At 38.4% G+C, this 19,475-nt stretch overlaps 1 long non-coding RNA gene across 1 annotated transcript in view; it reads left to right on the forward strand.

Annotated features, from left to right (window-relative positions):
• Positions 1–4,849: 4,849 nt before the first annotated feature.
• Positions 4,850–19,475, forward strand: part of LOC138186819 (uncharacterized) — a 77,380-nt gene continuing 62,754 nt past the window's right edge. The window contains exon 1 of the long non-coding RNA XR_011175000.1: positions 4,850–6,059. This is a non-coding gene — a long non-coding RNA (uncharacterized LOC138186819). The remainder of the gene's footprint in view (positions 6,060–19,475) is intronic.

Below are 19,475 nucleotides of genomic sequence, written 5' to 3' on the forward strand. Positions count from 1 at the left end.
TGAATATTTCTCGATGGGTCGATCGATGCTTGCAGACCCTGTCATAAGATTTGCATAATTTCCAAATCTCTTGTGCGCAACGACAATGAAAAAAACTGGAATCGACGTTGGTACACGTGCCTCCACGATGTTTCATATATGCTCGTGAGAGGGTGGCGATCGCGTAGAAGATTTTCAAGCCCGACTGCTCCACGTCTGTACCGAAAGGAAGAAGGGGTGGACGTTGATAACCGGGAAGATATTGCGGTTTAAACGGCTGGAAAATTGTCCAAACTGCCATGATGCATAATTTCGACGTGACTTAGCGGCACTTGACTTGACGCTTTGTCCCTGTTTAATGCGACAGGCCTGTTGTAGTGTCTGTGTGTAGTGTCGATAGACCAGACAGGGTTGCTGCTGTCGTGGGAGGGTATTTTATTTGCAAAGACAATGTCAACTCCGGTTATGAACGTTTCGTTGCGATATTAACGAATTAATTCACACGTTTAAGCAGGGTAATCGATCGTTAACTATTGTCACATAGCACTCTGTACGCTAATATGTAAACTCTTTTCGATTACAATTAGATCCGTGTATACAACGAACGATCGTTTATAGAAGCAACGTGTTCCGATAGTATCGATGAGATAAAGTATCGTAGCATATGATGCGCTTCTACCTACTCTTTGCGCGATATATGGATAGTAAATTACAATTTAAAAATAGAATGTCTTTAATTTGTTGTTTCTTCGATTCTTAACAACGACTTCTAACTAAAATCGAGAAACCTTGGTGTCGCTTCCCTTAATCAAGAGAACTCGGTCTACGACATTTTAGGAGCTTCTTTTTTATACTTTGATCACGAGCAGAGCTTGCCTACTATCTGCCGTGTACTTTCCTTTCGCAGCCTGTCAATCTCGCATTAACGACATTCTGTCCTTAAATTGATAGGGATCGATTGCAATTTATCGACAAACATTGAGCACAGTTTTTGGTGGTAGTTTTCAATTTTTATTTCGAACCGTAGCTCATCGTAAAAATACAATATATTAAATTCTTGAGTAGGTTTTCACGGATGTTGCGCAGAAAACCGATAGGATTCTTTATACGATATTTGATCTCGTGATCTCCGCGTGCCGATCCTATAATTTTATTGGATCCCCATTTTACGACTATGTGTAACTGTTTGACACGAGCGAGATTGTTACCCCGGATACGAGATTGACACGTTTTACTGTCTCACGTGCAAATATAAGCGATATACGTTTAAGTCGCGTCAAGCATAATCCACTTTTCGATTTCGTCCCACGTACGCTTTCGTTTGTTTCTCTCATTTTTTTTTCTTTTCGATTCCGCGATCGTTCCAACTTTCGACGAGTTTATTTTCATGGAATACCAAACTTTATGGAGAATACAGTCAGATCATTTTTTGTGTTCCTTTTAACGGATCAATTTGCCATTTGGTTTTTTAACTGTACGTTCGAACTAACGGTTTGATCGGAGATCCAAATATTTTCATACATATAAAATATAGAACATATGTAGAATAAAGGTTTGATCTCCAATTAAATATAAATATCATATCATATCAATATCGATATCATAAATACAAATATTATATTAGTAAAATGAACTGTACGATATACTATCATTATATTAGATATACGCAATAATATTATTCTGTATATTTAAAATCTTTGATATGAAAGCCATGTTATAGAGAAAAAATATAATAATACCTATAGTTAAAAACGCTAACGAGCAAAACGTTGAACATTAGTAATTTGAATTAATGAACTATACAGTGAAAATGACTATAGATTTCCAAATAATCCAAGAACTGTCATGTTATGGAGAAGACAATTCGCTCATTGTCAATTATAATTTCATTTATAGTTCCATCGGTTCGCTTTACTTGGACGGTCTCTGTGGGCTGCCAAAAACAGCAGGGTCGCCGGTGAATGGATTCGAAAACGCGGAAATAGAAACGCAAATCAGCCCCTTTGCAACGATGAACCGGAGAACGCTTAGATTTCATGCGGCTGGACCATCCGGCAGCCGACAGACGGGTTGCAAATTCTTGGTTCTAACGAAAATTAGCAATAATTGACCAGAAAATGAACGTTTGTGGCGGATTAAAAGGGGGCATACCGCAAAACAAGCACACGGCTTTGGCCGCGTATGCCTGGCGTTCCTGCGGTATCATAAAACCAGTCCACGGTCTGTAATTTGTAATGAATACGGCTCTAACTAGCCCTCACCCCCTTTCATTGGCTGACAAATCACGCTTCCGTGGTAGAGAGACGGGCGCCTGTATACCTGGACATATAACTGTGTGAGAATTTGTACATTGAACCTCTTCCTACATAAAGTGCCTAAACCATGCGACAGGACGCTACGTGATATGTCCGTTCATTCGGTATTCAAATGATACGGGGATGATGCATGATTTTGATCCGACAATCGGATTATCAACGTTATGATATATAATTTGGCTGCTGGCTGTCTTCTCGCTATCTAACGTACTCTTTGCGCGGCTCTGGTTTTCGAAAAGAGCCAAATGATTTAACGACCTATCGGATTGGATTATCCGGAAGAAGATGAAAGGAAATTATTTTAACAATTTGTTACTACAGCTGTTGACACTTTTTAATCGTGATAATTAACTAAATGTTGGAAGTAGAATCCACGTTTATTCGCTTGTTCTTGCACGATCTTCTTTCATCATACGATTAACTAGCTGCGATTAAACGTAGTGTCACTCTTCGTGAATAGCGCCTTAGGCAAGGTATAAATACGTGTTTGTCCTACTAGATGAACCCTACTATTTTCCCGTATATATCACGTGACAAGTAGGTATACACGTCCATTAAAAGCACTCATTCGTTGGATATTCGATCATACGACACACGATCGTAATCTTGGCCTACGTTGTTATTATTCCCCGAAAATAGAGTGTTACTCGATAATCACGATCCGCCGAGTCATGTGTCACTTTTCGCTTATTATTCGTGATAGGAAACAAGATTACGTTCGTCTTGCTAGAAATTCTGCGGAAGGATGAGAAAACCGAGGTACATTCGAACCTTGAAATCTAGCTATAGCGCCTGTTAGATTCTTTTACATATTATCGATAACCCGAAATGAAATTCTTTTATGTTTTCGTTGTAACATATTCTTATCTTTTTACAGTGTATCTTTTTTTTATATTTAAACATATAGTTTCGTCGTCTAGATCGAGTTGAATTATTAGTTTAGTAAAATTATTAATCTACTTACACTTTAATTAAATAATTTTATTTGTCGATGTTTGCGTTTAAAAGTAAGTCTGTCTATTCGCGTCGAGTTTAACGCATATCGGTTACCATTCGCATTTCTCCACTGCACATATATTTTATGAGATAAACGAGTCCAGTGAATACTCAGCACTACTAATCCATTCTAAACAAGTTTTACGAGGACACTTTGTGTCAGAGGGTACACTCCCTTCTTATTCCTCGCAAGAAAATTTCTTCCGTTGTGAAAATTCACTTCCACCTCGTCCTCTTGCCAGTAATCTAGAAAGAGGAAGAGGGTGCAACGAATCCTTTTATCTTTCTCTTCGTCGATGTACGATCGTAGAAAGGGAGGGAGGCTCGAAAACGCGCGCGCACCTCACTTCTTCTTTCCAACCCCCTCTCTAGAACCGATATCGTCTATCCACCTATCCCCATCCGGCGCAATCAAAGATTTACAGGAATAAATAGTAAATAGAACCTGGAGGGAAGTACTAGAACCAATTATTGCTCTCCTTTCCTCTTTCTTTCGCTTACTTTTTTTCTTCATCCTTCTTCGTCTGTACGTGTATTTGAACATTATGTTATACTCGAATTGTTCTCGGTTCCCTACGAAATGTTTCGTTACTGTTAGATTTTCTCTGCGATGAAGTACTAATACCTTGAATTAAAAGGCAAGTGAAACTAGTAATTACCAACTTTTACACTGCGATTTTTATATAAAAAATAAAGCGAGTCATCCATATAATTGATAAAGTTGATATAATTATTGCATAGTCCTGTAATTCAACTTTATAACTATTGCTTTATATCAATGTACTCTTATTTAGTCTTAGTTTTTTTTTCCATTTTTCAGTTTTCGGTCTACAGTTCTAAATTTAGTTATAGTCTGTTTCGTTATAGTCTGTTTCGTTATATTTTGTCTATATTTTTCATGTATATTGAACAAACTTATGCTCGTTTACCATCCTAAATAAACAAAAACAATTGGTTTATTGTACGAATTTTCATTGGAACGCGATATCCTAAGGATATATCCTAAGGACATAGCGATCGTTCGACGCGAGGAAAAAATGAACTGCAGCGAACGATGGCTAATAATCGTGAACGATCACATGGGCCGCACGGAAAAGACGTATCGTATGTTTCTCGAGCGAATTGCTCGACGAGTTCTAACCAAGGAAGTAGACCCTCTCGACCATTCTTCCGACGACGTTACGAGAGAAGTACGAAGAGGAGGGATCGAAACTCTCGCGCGCGCACCCTTTCCTTTACCTCTCAAAGTTTCCCTTCCTTCTTCCCTTTGGATGGAGCCGATATACCGAACATATAGGTGTCTCGTCACCGTATCACCTATCCACCCTACCCTTTAGTCGGAGTCGGAGGGTGCTTCTGAATAGTGTTGGTGGCTTCAGGAGGGAGACGAAGGAAGGTGGAAAACGCCTGAGCTGTTAGTGGGGTCTTTTGGTTGAAAAAGGGGGCGCGCATGCGTCCCTCGAAATCAAGTCAGAGCCACTCCCGATCGCCAATGACCGTCCAACACGATCCTCCAAGTGATTCTACCAGCGCTTCAGTCTAACGTCCGCATCCGCACAGTCAACAACCCCTTATCACGAGCTTCTCTTGGATGCAGTTTCGACGTTGCGCGTGTTAGAGTCCCTCCCTATTCGGAAAACTTACATTACCCGTATGTACTTTCATCATTTGATAGAGAATTAGATAGAGTGTCTTACCATCAGTTTCCAAACACGATGGACAAAATTCTCTTTCCGTTACTCTATTTTCAACCGGGATCCTTCGACTATTCGACTAATTCCATCTGTTCAAGACAAGAAAGATTCAAGCATCATCACCGATTCGTCTCTTAACGTTTTTACAAAATCTACAAATTACAAGCAGACTTTCTTCTCGTCGTCGACTTTTGACTCGCAGTGATTTTTCTCCGTTAGCGATACGCTACACATTTTGGTACTAGTATAGTGTTTTGTGTCAAAGTTTTGGATAATTCGTTGGGGTTATGTTCGTTAGGTTATCCTAATCTTTCTAGATGAGTGATAGCATAATATTTGAACTATAAATATATGTAAATTTATTCTTCTGAGGAAATAAATCTATCTTCATTTTTTGAAACAAGATTTTCCGGTAACTGATTGCAAATAAAGTATATTCTTCGCTAGGTTGTCAATTTTTACGAAGTTCCATTTCTCTACCCTCTTAAGCGGAAAACTCGTTGCGAGTTTCGCTCCAAGTTCAATTCCGAAATTTCTTTTCTGATGTACAAGCTCTAACGTAGATCCATATTTCGTATTTAAAAAGACATGAAAGCTAAGTGAATTGATTTGGAGATTCGTCGACAACGAATCTTAGCATAGTTCTTCGTCTTGTTTATTCTCTATTTCTCGATAGAAGATTTTATCAAGTTGTAGTTATTCTCGATGAGTGAATCGAGACACATGAGGTTCTCCGTTTCAGTCGGCTCCTAGAACTGATTCGATTCTACTGTTTCATTCATTTTTAATTGGACATTGCTGTCGACAATGGCACCTGTTCCTGTTTCATGCGGGTACGCACATGACACGTCACGTGGGGGCCGCCAGAGTTGTCGACTCGTGCCTCGGTGTTGCACGTGACATCTCGACTTTCTGACGAACACCACAGAGAAAAGTGGGGTCATCGTGCTTTAAACTGTGAAACGAAGAGGCGGTGTGACCTGTTTCATAACGAGCGGCAACGCGATCGACCGGCCGAGCAAGTAATCGTAGCGATTCTCCGTCAATCTTCGCCTGATACGGCCCGACTATTACGGTAAGTCACTACTTGAATTTATTCTCATAGTCCGCGTCTTACTACCTCATCTCTTAGGAGACTCTTCCAGTCTGTCTCTTTAAAATTAATCGAAATAATTCGAACGTTGATACAGTTGTATCTAGGATAGTCATTTGATAAAAATTTATCATAACGTAGACAAAATTGTATGTTTTTTTTATCGAATTTTGGTATTTCAATATCGAAAAACAAAGGAACCGTAGAATTTTTTGAAAGACAAGAGACGACAGTGCGAAGTTTGAATAGAAGGTTCGTCATTAATCAGTTTAGAAGTTGTTATTAATACCGTTTCAATTGTTGGGAACTCGAGTAGTCTGACTATCATGACGAGCAACTACTGAACTCCGTTGGACGATTAAACAGCGCACAACTCGTCGAGTTATTATCTTACTTTCCAAGTATCATATTATATCATTTTCCATGCAATTGAAGATTAAATTGTTGGTCGATGTAGCTGCGTAACATCGCGTTCGTACCATGCGATGTATTTAATCTGTTCGTTAATTCGAGCCTCGTAACATAGCGATCGAAACCTCTCAGGGTGAATTTATAAATCTATACGCAAATTTTAATTCAAAATTGGTCTTATGTAATTTTGTAATCGCTCTGTGAATAGTAATCGATTTCTCTGCCTTATGTCTTCATTGTTTTATAACGCCAAGTGTCTAGATGACGTTGATCATTCTCTGGAATTTAATCGTTTTTCTCTTAGCTCTTTAATGTTTCGAGATTACTTCTTAAGGGAGTGATAAACACTTTACGATGGACGTTGATTTTTCAAAAATTCAGAGATGTCTATTCTTATTGAAAGAATGAAATTGACGCAAATGTTTCGAAATCGTTGAATTTCAGTTCGCTATAGGATTTCGTTGATCCTTGTCCGCCGTTTCATCTCCGAAGCTCCCCTAGTTTCTTTAGCCAATTCCCTGGTCCTCGAATCATATTTACGCGAGCGTTTTCAATTGCGTTTGCACGGTAATTTCACATCGGCGGAAACGAGCACGGTGACGAAGACGAGGAGTTGCAAGGTCAAGAAGTCGTCTCGAAACCCCGATGGGATGTTCCATCACTTTCCAACGATCTTACCTTGCACCATTCACCAATAGAGGGGAAATTTCTTCCTTACCCATTTAATGATCTACCAGAGGAACCGAACGAAAAGTTGCCAAAGTGTGTCGTTTTCAACGTTATGCACGTTCCACTCGCCTGTTTCTTTTTCTTTTGCGTTTCTTCGACGAACTTGAACTTGTTAGCTCTTTTTTTCTCTAAAAAAAAAAAAAAAAAGAACGACAGTTACTTCTATGTAAGGAGCTTCTACACGAGTGATAAATGTCTGTTTCTACGTTGTTCCAATATGTTTGTTTCATTTCTCCCCTATAAATTATTTTTATCTTTTAAATATTCCAATATAAAGTGTTTCGGAATTATAGGCCAGGGCGATATGATTTATCCCTGTATAATATTGCTGAACGCATTACGAGTCTCTTTAGTCATTAGTGATCGTAATTTTTCAAATCTAATAGAGAATCGGAGCGCATTGTTCATATATAATACATTATATTTTTGCTAATTTCCTCACTTTTCATCGAATTTTATCATAAGTTGCGCAAAAAATGCAATTCCAACTGAATTTGGTAGAATAACGGATATCATTGTACCGTACGGTAAAATCATTCATTATCTTTATAATATTATTCGATCTATGTCTCTGAAACACCTTAGATGGTGCAAATTTAAAGGAAAGTTTCTTGTAAATAGTATAAAAGCGATTATTGATATTAGAAAGTGGAGTAAATTCGTGTGAAGTAATTGTTATTTAACTCTCATAGTAATTGGACCATTCCATTTTGCGGTTTCCATTACAGGAAACGTCCCTAAAAAAGTTTCTTCGGAACACCATGTGCGTGATGTCTTCTGAAATAAGAACCTCCTTATAAGAGACATTTTATTTTGTCGCGTGTCATTTGATGCTCGGAGCCATTAGCCATGCCCGGTGGTTTTAACTTGTAGGACGAAGGTAGGTTTACCTTTCCTCTCAACGTACCTGATTGTAAACTTAACTTTCTTGAGTGCTTCGCTTCCTGAATAGCTTGGATATCTTCCTTCTTCCGCCTTCATTAACGTACCGCGATATATTCCTGCGGTTCAGTCTTTTAGTTAAAATGAGATCCTTGGTAAACTTGTACTAGCAATAATTAGTAGTCCGCTACAATTGAAGGTATTAATAATAATAATTGACTAAAAGACGGAATTGATTTTTAGTATTACACACTGCAGAAAGTTTGCCGCATCTACAGAAATTTAAACGATCTTTTCTGAAATAGATAAAGACTCTTTTCCCTCTTGCATTATGTATTACTTCATTATACACCTTTCATTTTGATTTTATTGATACGAGTTTTATATTTTTATCTTTGGTAATAGAAACGTTAGCTCGTAAGAAAATTCTAAGATGAAAGTTGGGAAGGACTTTTTACCTCCAGTTAAAATCGAACCACCTTTCAAGCGTGACAAATCTCGAAAGGACGCTCGAGTTTCCAATTTTTGTTGATCCTAGTGCAATAGTTACGTATTAATAATAAGTAGTATGGTCTGACATTTTTATCGCAAAACGTCTGTTTACCCGTTTTAAGGAAATTAATCCCTAAAGGTCAGTTGGATGAGCTCGCAACGAATGTGTCACACGTAAATCCTGATAATCGGCGTTTGCTATTTCCGCCGATCTTTTGACTATGAAAGATTAAAGAAAATCGATAGATATCAAGCTTGAAGGGTGGGAAAGTTACAGGTGTGATGGTGAACTGGGTAAGCCTCGATATAATTTCTGGCAGTAAAAACATAGGAAATGAAAAGAAATAGAAGAAAAAGGAACATATATATGTAATTAGAAATGGAAAAACTGAAATTTCGTTCGAGTCCCACACAAAACCCAATAACGACAGGAAAATCGACGTCTCCTTATCTGCATAATTTTTTAAAAGTTTCTTTTAATCTTTTAGGTAACAGAACGACTTTTATACATTCTGCTTACGACAATACGTGTGATTTATTGTAACCGACACTGCGAGCACAATATTTGCGGAATGTAGTTACTTCATACTATTTGCGTTCAATATCCGCATCGATAAGATTCATAGAACGTATACTGTGCATACAGTGTGTCCGTATACACAGTCATCGAATGGACTAGGTAGAACATTATTCTACATACAAAAATAAGTCGAAACTGTTTTCGGTTGAAGTGTTGTTTTCGAGAAAATCAATTTTGAAATATAAGTCGCCGACTGAATGCGCGTGTCTATCCAAATTTTGAAATTTCGGTTTCTCAAATTCCTCTTACAAAAAACTTTAATTCTCCGTTTTCGGCATATTTTTCCACGTAAAAGAAACTTTCTGACTGATAATAGCAAAGTTGAAGAACTAGTAGAATTGAAAATATAGGGAGCTTTTATGAGGTAAAAATAATAAATCGTTCACGGATACCGCCGTCGTTATCGTGATATCAAGCGGCACTTAATCGACGTGAAGTCGATGTTCCCGCATCCAGTTGGTTATTTATCTGGATTGCATCGGGTTAATGAAAGTGCAGCAAAAGCTGGCGTATTGGCCAAACGGTAGCGGGTGCAGTTTCATCGAGCGTGCATTGCAACGAAAATATCAAAAAGCCCTTCGAACTTATCGACGTAGGCGTGAAGCAATTTCACAGCAGGGAGCAGAAAGCAGCTTTAGCAACAAAGCTCCGCTCGTGGAAGAGTGCGATATTATTTAATGCTCGGCCAGTCGCACGGAAGCGTTATACGTGCTATACGGGCGCACGTACCCGTGTGAAAATTCACTTCTTGCTAATACCTACTATGCATTGATTCACCGAGAACCGCCATGTAACAGCCAACAATTTCTTCGAAACACTTCCTTCCATAGAATTTACTGTCATTAATGAAACTTTGGTTTTGTAATCGAATACACTGGCTTGTACCGGAGTGAATGCTAGCGAATCGATCTATCCTATAGTAAACGATACAGTAAAACTTTTATTCGAGCTTGTAACTACAGAGAAAAACATGCACTGGAAAATAAAACGGAAAGAGGAAAATTGATCTCTGCGTTTGGTGTTTGTCGAAAATCAGCTGCTGCTGGTAGCAATGACTATGAAAAAAGGATATCAGGATCTTATTCACGACTCGTATTGAAGGAAAGAATAACCTATCTTTGTCGTATTATAGGTGTACGTGAAAGATTAATCGTGTTTTTAATCACACAACGAATCTACTACTACTGGTATATTTCACGGGTATAGTGTATTTATGAACTCGCGGTAAAGTATACGTGAATCGTTGAATAAACATTTCGATGAATTAACAACGGGGATTGCGCTGGAATTTACCTGGTTCGTTAAAAAATTAATTGTCGGAACATGGCAGATAGAGAGTGCGAACGGAAGCTCTCCGAGTAATATCGTAATTGTTATCATCGACGCAAAAAGCGTTTGTGTCGAAAATTCTCGGGCGACTACGATTGATATTAGTAATTAGATTTCGTTTCGTTAACTTTTTTTCGATCGATTTCATATCCGTCCTTGCGCCTCTGAAGAATATACTCGATTTGATAAAAAATTTGTTCGTAATCAACTTTGTCGTGTGCATTTGCTTGAAATTAAAAAATGAATTTTTATTAAGATATTTGCATTTGAATGTTGGCACGTGTACGTGATACGTAGATAACATTTTTTGATCGTACTTTATATTGTTCCGAGATCGAATCTGTCATTCGATCGAACGATCTCTCCTTTTTTCCCCGTTCGATCGACCAATGATCGACGCGACGTGACGTCGTATCCATGTCGCACCAAAAGCATCGAGTATCGAGGAATGAAAATGGTTTCCGCCGGAACTAAACATGCACACGGCGAATAAACATTGGCGTCGGTGTGTGCAATATTTTCCATTTCAATTTATATATAATTTGGTGCAGAGTATAGAGACCGTTGCCAAGAGTAATGAGGTATATATTTTCCGTGAGAATGACGGTACACGGTAGCAAGTTCATTGATCAAACCCGGCGTACTTGATTAGTATCGCACGTGAAGTTATTCCAATTGGGAATTATTAATGTTTGTCACACGTCACTTCGCAAACATTTCTTTTCTCGTTAGTAAAATCATTCACAACGAGTGTCATGATTCCTCGACATCTCAATATCCTGATATATTTGATCTGAAAGTACGAAAATTGAAGGGTGAGGTGTGTTCGTGCATTTTCTTACGATAGAATAATCGCCAGCTTTGATGACCGTTTCCTTTGAATCTGCTATGACGCTTTTTCCATGTCTCTGTTCTTGTCTAGCTATCTCTTTCTTTGGCGTTACGTGTGTTCACGTTCACGTTGCGAGTAAGAACAACACGTGCCACTCAGAGGAGCTCTTGTAACATCGTGTTTGCTGTGTAGTCGAGTACGTACGCAGGTACATCCCGTGTACATGGGTTATATCGATCCCGAGGGAATATACTGTGCCGCGCATATGTATTTATCACTTTAACAATTAGTTTAATTGTTTGTACAACTGGGTAACGCTCGTTCACAGGGAACCACCGTACGGAGTTCGCCTTACGATATAACATAACGAAATGAGGATGAAAATTCTGCTAATACACGTACAGAGTTCATTAATCCGCTGAAAGTGCTACGTACCATGTGGAAACGTTTCCTTGAACGAACAATAACGAGGTTCTTTCACGATTATTATTTTTCTCATCTTTTTTTACGCGATATTTAAGAAGGATTCTAAATATCTATTAAGAGGCCAGAAGCGTTCAATCTATTTCAAAAGTGGTAGAAATTTTTAATAAGTTCAGATAATTAGTGAATCTCGAATTTGGAAAAACTTGAAAAATAAATCTATCGGGATTACACAGTAGAATTGGCGGTATAGCGAATTTAGATGCTTCACGGATTAATATTAGCATAAGCCGACTCGATTCACGAATCGAATGACAGCTGTTTCAAAATTCCAATTTCTTCTTTTAAGATATTCCAAGTCGCAAATGCATGAAAGTATCGTCGAGGATTTTTTGTTCACGGTTCCTTGAATTTTATTCACACTCTGTATGAATCTGTTGCGTGCACATATGCAATGCGAGGACGTTACCTCGTTCTTGACTTAGGGATTGGACTCGTTATCCTATAATCCTTGTTTGCAGTCTGATCTTGCTCTTGTGGGTTCACGATATATCAATCGTTATTGCGGAAGAAACTTTGATCAAACACTAATTAAGATTCAAACGTTTTTCTGATCATCGATAATAAAATTATAAAGAGCTAAGGTAATTGATCATAGTCCAAGTGGAAAATCTTTAATTAGGGGAAAAATGAAATTCAGATTGCATAATGTACAGGTATAAAAAATGTAACGTACAAATGTATAATACATCTCAGATTCAAATCGAAACCTATCGTCTCTCTGATTACCTCGATACTATTAATACGGTATATTTGATTTCCATATGATGAGGAGTGATTATAGACGATATTGTGGGATATTTTTGAGAATCGTTGTGTTTTTTATATAAATTGTAGATCATTTCCAAGTGTTAAATCTCTAATAGGATGATAACGATTCAGGAAAGGTAACTGATAATAATGATTCGTGGAAACAAAACCTTCTCCGAAAGAGTTGGTTGCTCCGTGAAAAAATATTTGGTTTCGACGAATTGAACATTCTTTCCGTAGAAAATATTTTGTTTAGACCACATAAAAATATGTGCATATTTTTTTATCTACGGCTACAGGACTGTATTTAACAAAGATACATTTCACATCGATCGAGCGTTACGAAATAAAGAAACATTTATCGAGTTTACACGATCCGCAAAACGAATCTTGAGCCTGCAAGATTTCCAGCGTGGTGAAATATTTTTTGTGCAGAGTATTTTCGATAAGAAATTGAATCGACTTTTCTGAGACTTTGAGGCCTGGATAACTGCATTTATCGTGACAATTGCTACCCCGATTATTTCCGGGCTATGTTTAAAGAATGGTCGAATGTTTTCACGCACACCGGGCTAACAAAGTTATATCACGACCAAGTTGAGCTTCTTTAACGAGTTCATTCTGGGAACGAATTAATAGGTGTTATCCCCTTGATAGAATTTAAGTAACGAGATTAAAACTAAAGGGCCCTTTCCTCGTCAAGAAATTTTGTCTGTTGCCAGTCGACAACGTATTAAAATACGACGTCCTCTCCGTCAGGAAAGGTTCTTATTATCATCCGAGCGATTATCCGAAAAAGCGAACCGCCAACGATGTCAAAGAATAATAATATTTGCGTTAATTTAGACGGTGAAACATTTTCAATTAATCGGGCATAGCATTTTCATCGTGTCGCTCGCTTTCTCCATTCGTTGTTGTATTATTTAATTGACAAAATGCTTGACACGTTCTTGTTGGGATAGAAAATTGAAATATATCCATTTATTTGTTTAACGTGTAACTGTTGCTTATTTATACAGCGAAGGACTGGAATTTCAGTTTTCTGCCAGAGTTATCTGTTGTTAATTCGACGACAATTAAAATAGCATGTCATTATCGTGATGCGTACGCGACACAATTATGTAATGTAAAAATTCTATAATTCGTATAATTTTAAAGAATCGATTGACAGTAAAAAATTAACGATAAAACTTATAGCCTATGTTCGATTTAAAAAAGAAAAGAAAGTGTTCGATAAAGGGAGAAGTAGATGGCTAAAGGTGACGATTATCCTATGGTAGAACTGGTGATCGTTGGTGGTTAAGGTGAAAACCGAGGAAAGGGGTGAGCAACCGACGAGAGGTGCGGCGTGGCCGTTTTCCAAGTAACTCGGAATTAGGATTAAAGGTGGCCAAAAATTAAATCCTTATCTCGGCAGAGCCGACAAGCAAGACGGAGCGAAAGGGGTCTGAGCGGTTAAGGGAAGAAGGAGTTCTTAGAGAGGTTGCTCTCGCTGTCTCTGCACGGTTGGTCCTTGAGAGGGCGACACTTAATCTGTGACGCCAGCGCTGCAATTTCTTCCCATTAGCGGGTTCCTTTGCGATTAAACATTTGCATAATCTCGGGACGCTTGTTATAATTCGGAGACATAATATACATATATTTAAGAGCGCCGTGCGGATCAGCAATGCGCCAGCGTTTCTATACTTTTCGAAAATTTTCTTTTCCATCTCGTACAAATCGTCTTTCCTCCAGAAGCTTTATATCCAGGATAGAGTGCGACGTTACACAAGCTGTAACCTCTTTTATCGTTATTGCGTATTAATTCAATTGAAATTCAGTAGAATTATGCGCAATTGTACGCGAATTCCGTTTGCTTGATATATATATATATTGATATATCTCACGTATCGAGCTAATTTAACGAGGGTACAATCTCCATGTAAATTATAGTAACGTCATATTAACTTTCTCTTTATTCAGCAAACAATACACGTGACCATTAACGAAGATAGAGAAATTGTTTGCGCGATAAAACATAGAAAAACAAATCTGGCGATTTGGTAATCGCACTGGCAGTGACTGGCTAGTTTTTCACCGGGGACTGAGCTCATTTAATGCAGATTACAGACGAATGCTAATGAAGGCTAATGAGATTTATAGGAGGGCTGTACGCAAATAATGCTGTTGCGTAATGTACGCGCGCAATCTAACAGTTATATAACCTTTCGATTACGAGGAGTATCAATAATCTCCAACGATACCTAGCGTTGCACGCTTCCGTAGACATTTACAATTTGGTCTTCCATTTAGAAAATATTTCCAATCAGTTTGCATTCATTTTTCGATCTCTTTCGATGTCCATAAATTTGTATTTATGCTTTGTATTTTAACGTATCATGAATAGCAAACGGCACTAATGTGTCGCCCTAAGGCGAGAGACGATTTCATGTTTTAACGTTGCAAAATGGAAGTAGGGCCGACATTATCGGCTGCCTTACGTAGCTGAGAAAAGCTAAATGATAAGAATAGTTTGAGAACCTCTGTTTGCTCACCTTCCTATGAAATTGGCGAGGTCCACTTTGACGCGTCGATGAGCTTCTATGCCTCGTAGTGCTTTCAAAACTTCTCTTACCCTCCCGTGCTTTCCTGCGGTTGCCCTTGGCATGTGTTGTATGCCACGCCACGCACATGGATTCACGTTTGAATTCTCCGTAGAATATGATATAACTCGGACAATTTATCGCTCAAGTATGCATGTACTGTTGATAGAGCTAGCGGTGCTTCGTACGGTATATTTATCATTAGCCCAGATTTTCGTATTCGTTTCGATCATTATATATGTATAATACTTTTATACATTCATTCGTACGAGTGAAAAAAAATTTCCATCGAAATAAATATTGTGATATGTTCATAAAAATAATTCGTAATTATTCAACACATGCAACTGGTTTCTTTTCTAATTTTCATTAAAATCAAAAGCGATCGTACGTTCTGTCTTAATGTTAAGGGGAAAGATAAATTAGGAAAATATATTTTATCAATAACGTGGATACTTAAGATAATCAGCGATTTAACGCAGTGACTGCACAGCTTGTAGGAAACCACCTTCCCGGAATTTAGTTTGATATACAGCATTTCTTATGTTAGCTTGTATAGCGTAATAGTAAGTTCCTTAATCATAGAAACAGTTACGGCGTATTACCCCAGAAGTGTACATCGTTGTTTGCTATTCATTAGCCAGGATTATATCGGGGTGACCGATGGATGGTCACAGTTCTGCCTTTATGGGATTATTTCAATTTCTCTGATAGCATCGTCGATTCCAGTGGCTCTCCCTTTGTCGATGAGAGACTTGTCATACTAGCGATATTACAGCTGTCGTCCCTACAAATTACATAATTAGGTACCATAGAATTCTCAACTGCATCGTGCGACTATTTTTTCCTTTCTTCTCATTGGTTTTTGCATTTTCTCGCCTTCCGGCTTTTTATATTCCATGCACATGGATGTAACAATTAACCATTAAAATAATCAGTTAAAACGTAATATTATAAAAATATCTTAACTTCTTTGGCAACGTTGAAACAAAGCGATCTCGTGTCTATTAGTATCTTTTGAAATTTCTAGTTGCCAAGCTACCGGGCCCGGGTAACAGAGTTTCGGCTTAGCATTCTTTCTACTAAGCATCGTCCACCATAAATCTTCTTTGAACGATAGCCTGAAAGGTCTTCCGGTGATAAGAGAGCTCGCGCAGGACACAAGGTAAAGAATAAGGTGTATGTTGGTTGGTATAGCAGGAAGGAAAACTCGTGCTCGAGCTTAGGCATCGGACCCATGCCTAAGAAGCATAAAATCCGAAAATCCGTGAGATCCGTGCGATTTCGCTCCCTCGGCATTGACTCTGTCCCTCTTTCTTCTTCTACTTTTCCTATGTTCGTTCCCCAACTTCTTTCCACCAATACCAAGACAATCTTCCTGCCGAAACCAACCGTGATCTTTAACGCGGTCTGGTTTCCTGAACATTCGTGCGAAATCTCCGTTAAGCCAAGAGCAAGATAGGCTTTACAATGGACGTTGGACGTTGAACGTCTATCCACGTGGTGTGTTCCAGCCAGGCTAAACGACCATCCGATTGTCCTCTCCTCTCGTCTAATTTCTCCATGAGCGAAGAAACTCGAGCGTTATTCCGTGGCCAAGAAGTATCGCGGAGCTCAGAAGTGGCTCGGTACATTTCGATGATTGAATCGAAACGCACCGTTCATTAGTTCAATGAGCTTTTGTTTTGTGATGCCATAAAGTCAAGTTTATAGTTCTGTTCCATATGTAGTTGATTCTCGGGCGTTTTTAAAAAAGCTCCGTCTCTCTTGATAGACATTAACACGCTAAAATTATTAAATCTACGAAAGCGAAAGGTTTTAAATTTCTCGTTCTTGCAATTGCTAGAAACATTATGAAAAGAGAAATATCCAGAATTGGTTAATAGGAACGATTTCGTTTGTCAACGAGATTTCACCCGTCTTTCTTAGTTTATGGATTAAACGAAATATGAAATCTTATCCTTTCAATTTTACGCGAAAGATTCATTTTCCGCGAAGCTATAAACTTTTCTTAGAGAAACTGTAGGTCGATGGGTGGGAGAACCTTGGAAGAAGGTAGCAGGGTTAAATACAAGTTCGCGGAAGTTAATTCACTGAAACGTTCGAACCCGACGTTTGGATGATCGATGCGCTCCAATCCATAAGCATCTTGCGGCGTGGATCGAAATTCATCCAATTATTGGTGAATTCGATGGGCTATAACCAAGCGTCGAAGAAAGCACGGAGAAAGAAGTGCGAGTATAATTGAGGAACGAGGAAGTCGTGATAGAAGAAGCAACCCTCTTTTCTATTCTACGACGAAACACTGGTGCTCTGGTGAGTCAAGCTAGGAACAGGAAAGGAAGCCCGAAATCCAAGTAAATCTGTTCCAATTCCCCCAGTTCCATGCTCTGAACGTTCCGTAGCCACGTTCACGCTTGTCCCTTACTTATTTCTTGCACCGTACACGGCCCCACGGGGGTAGTGTCTTACTTATTCCCTTAAGCTCGTTTCCGTCGTGCTCGGATTCCCCCAGATACGACATCGTTCGCATCATTCTCCAACGGCTTTCATTAACCCTTTCCAGCGTTAAACCGTTGTTTGTATAAGTCTGCGTAAAGTCTGCTTCGAATGTATGCTACAATTTCGGTGCTTCGCACGCGGAATGCCTTGCGTTTTAAACGTTCTCGGGAGATAGTTGCCACGCGGAATGAGCCTCTGTGTTAACCGGAACGTTAAACGCGACAAATTCGTCGTTTTACGCCATGAAACCAATAAATATTATTTTCGTGTTCGTTTCGTATTTGTAGTCTCTAATTCGTTTAAATCCTCGATTCTTTAGAGATTCGAATAATACGGCAACTGTTATTCCGTCGCTTTTAGAAATCCTTTCTCAAGTGTCTAACGAGTTTCCGTACTTGCATCTGGCGCATATCCGCATAATGTTATTTACGTGAACTGTACGTTTCTTCTTGCAGTTAGTTCAGGCCGAATTTATTTAAGCGAATTATAAACTGTGTAAAGCTAGTCTTAAGTTCGTCTAGTTTGTTTGCAATTATTACATCGGGATCGTGTTGAGGCGCAAGTTTTGTACGGTTAAAGTTCACCGTGGAACACATGGAAAAGTGTTCGCGGTCGAAGCGTAAACTGGCCGCGTAAGATTATTAATGCGGTGAGTTTATGGCAACCTTGATACCACGCAAATATAGTAGTAGATGATAATCAGGGATGGGTTCTAAATGTGTGCAATACTAACTTACTTCAACGCGATAAATGATAAGAATAAAGTGCTACTCTTTACGTGCTACTACGATACCCTCAGAATTGAAAGCGCGTTTTCTGCCCAGGCAGAAGCAATTTTTTGTTAAAACAGGTTTAACTTTATGAGATAGAGTAAGGACACCTCTATTCTAGCGAATAGTTTACCCTTAGAGTTAATTTTCTAGATATCTCATAAACCGATGGCACGCATGGAATTACAAATTGCGACTAGAATGAATGGAATTTTCTTATAAATAGATTTTAATTTTGTTCAAGATCCGACGTTTCGCATCTGTCGAAAAAAGGAATTTCTCGCGCGACTAATCGCTTAATTTGTTAAGTTGATTTTAATTTACCTTCCTCTCGAAGAAATCTTGTTTCCCCTTTTATCAGTTCTTAATGTTTTCTAACCGTTCGCTTGCTCGTCGTAAGAATATCAGTTAATTACTAAAGTTTTAAACCGAAAGGAATTGTCCAACGTTCTTTCCATCATCAATTATTAATCGTCCTCAACTACTTAAGAATCGGCCTTTTATTTTATTCTTTCGAACAACAAAGACAATTGACGCTAAAATCACGAGCGAAAGGTTCCAAAAATTTTCAACATTTTGTTACTGTTCTTACCACCTCTCAAATATAGGTAAGTAAGGGTACGTGCGCTTTATATAATTTTTCAAAACGTAGTTCCGATTCTTATTAAACATATAAAATGAATTATAATTTACACAACGCGACTTTTTACTAGCCTGGTACAAAAATAGAAAGAAGTCACAATCGAGGAAATTTCAGTGTAGGTGCACAACTTGGCTATGATGCAGCGAAATTGCATACAATGCTCGCTGCAAACGTAGGTACGACAAAATTATACTCTACGGAAAAAATAGGCTGAATAAAATATGAACAATTTATGTTTATACCTATACCTTATTAAGAAGAATAAGGAAATAATTCTGACTAATGGAACGGTTAATGAAACAAAAATTAGAAATTTTCGGTATTTATCGTGTTCAATACGAAACAGCCTTTTCATTTTTAATTTTGTATTGTAATAAATTTGTGCAATCAAGCGAAGTAAGGATATTCGTTTG

The sequence above is a fragment of the Bombus flavifrons genome, chromosome 14, assembly GCF_040668555.2.
Source record: "Bombus flavifrons isolate JBK064 chromosome 14, iyBomFlav1_principal, whole genome shotgun sequence".
NCBI lineage: Eukaryota > Metazoa > Arthropoda > Insecta > Hymenoptera > Apidae > Bombus > Bombus flavifrons.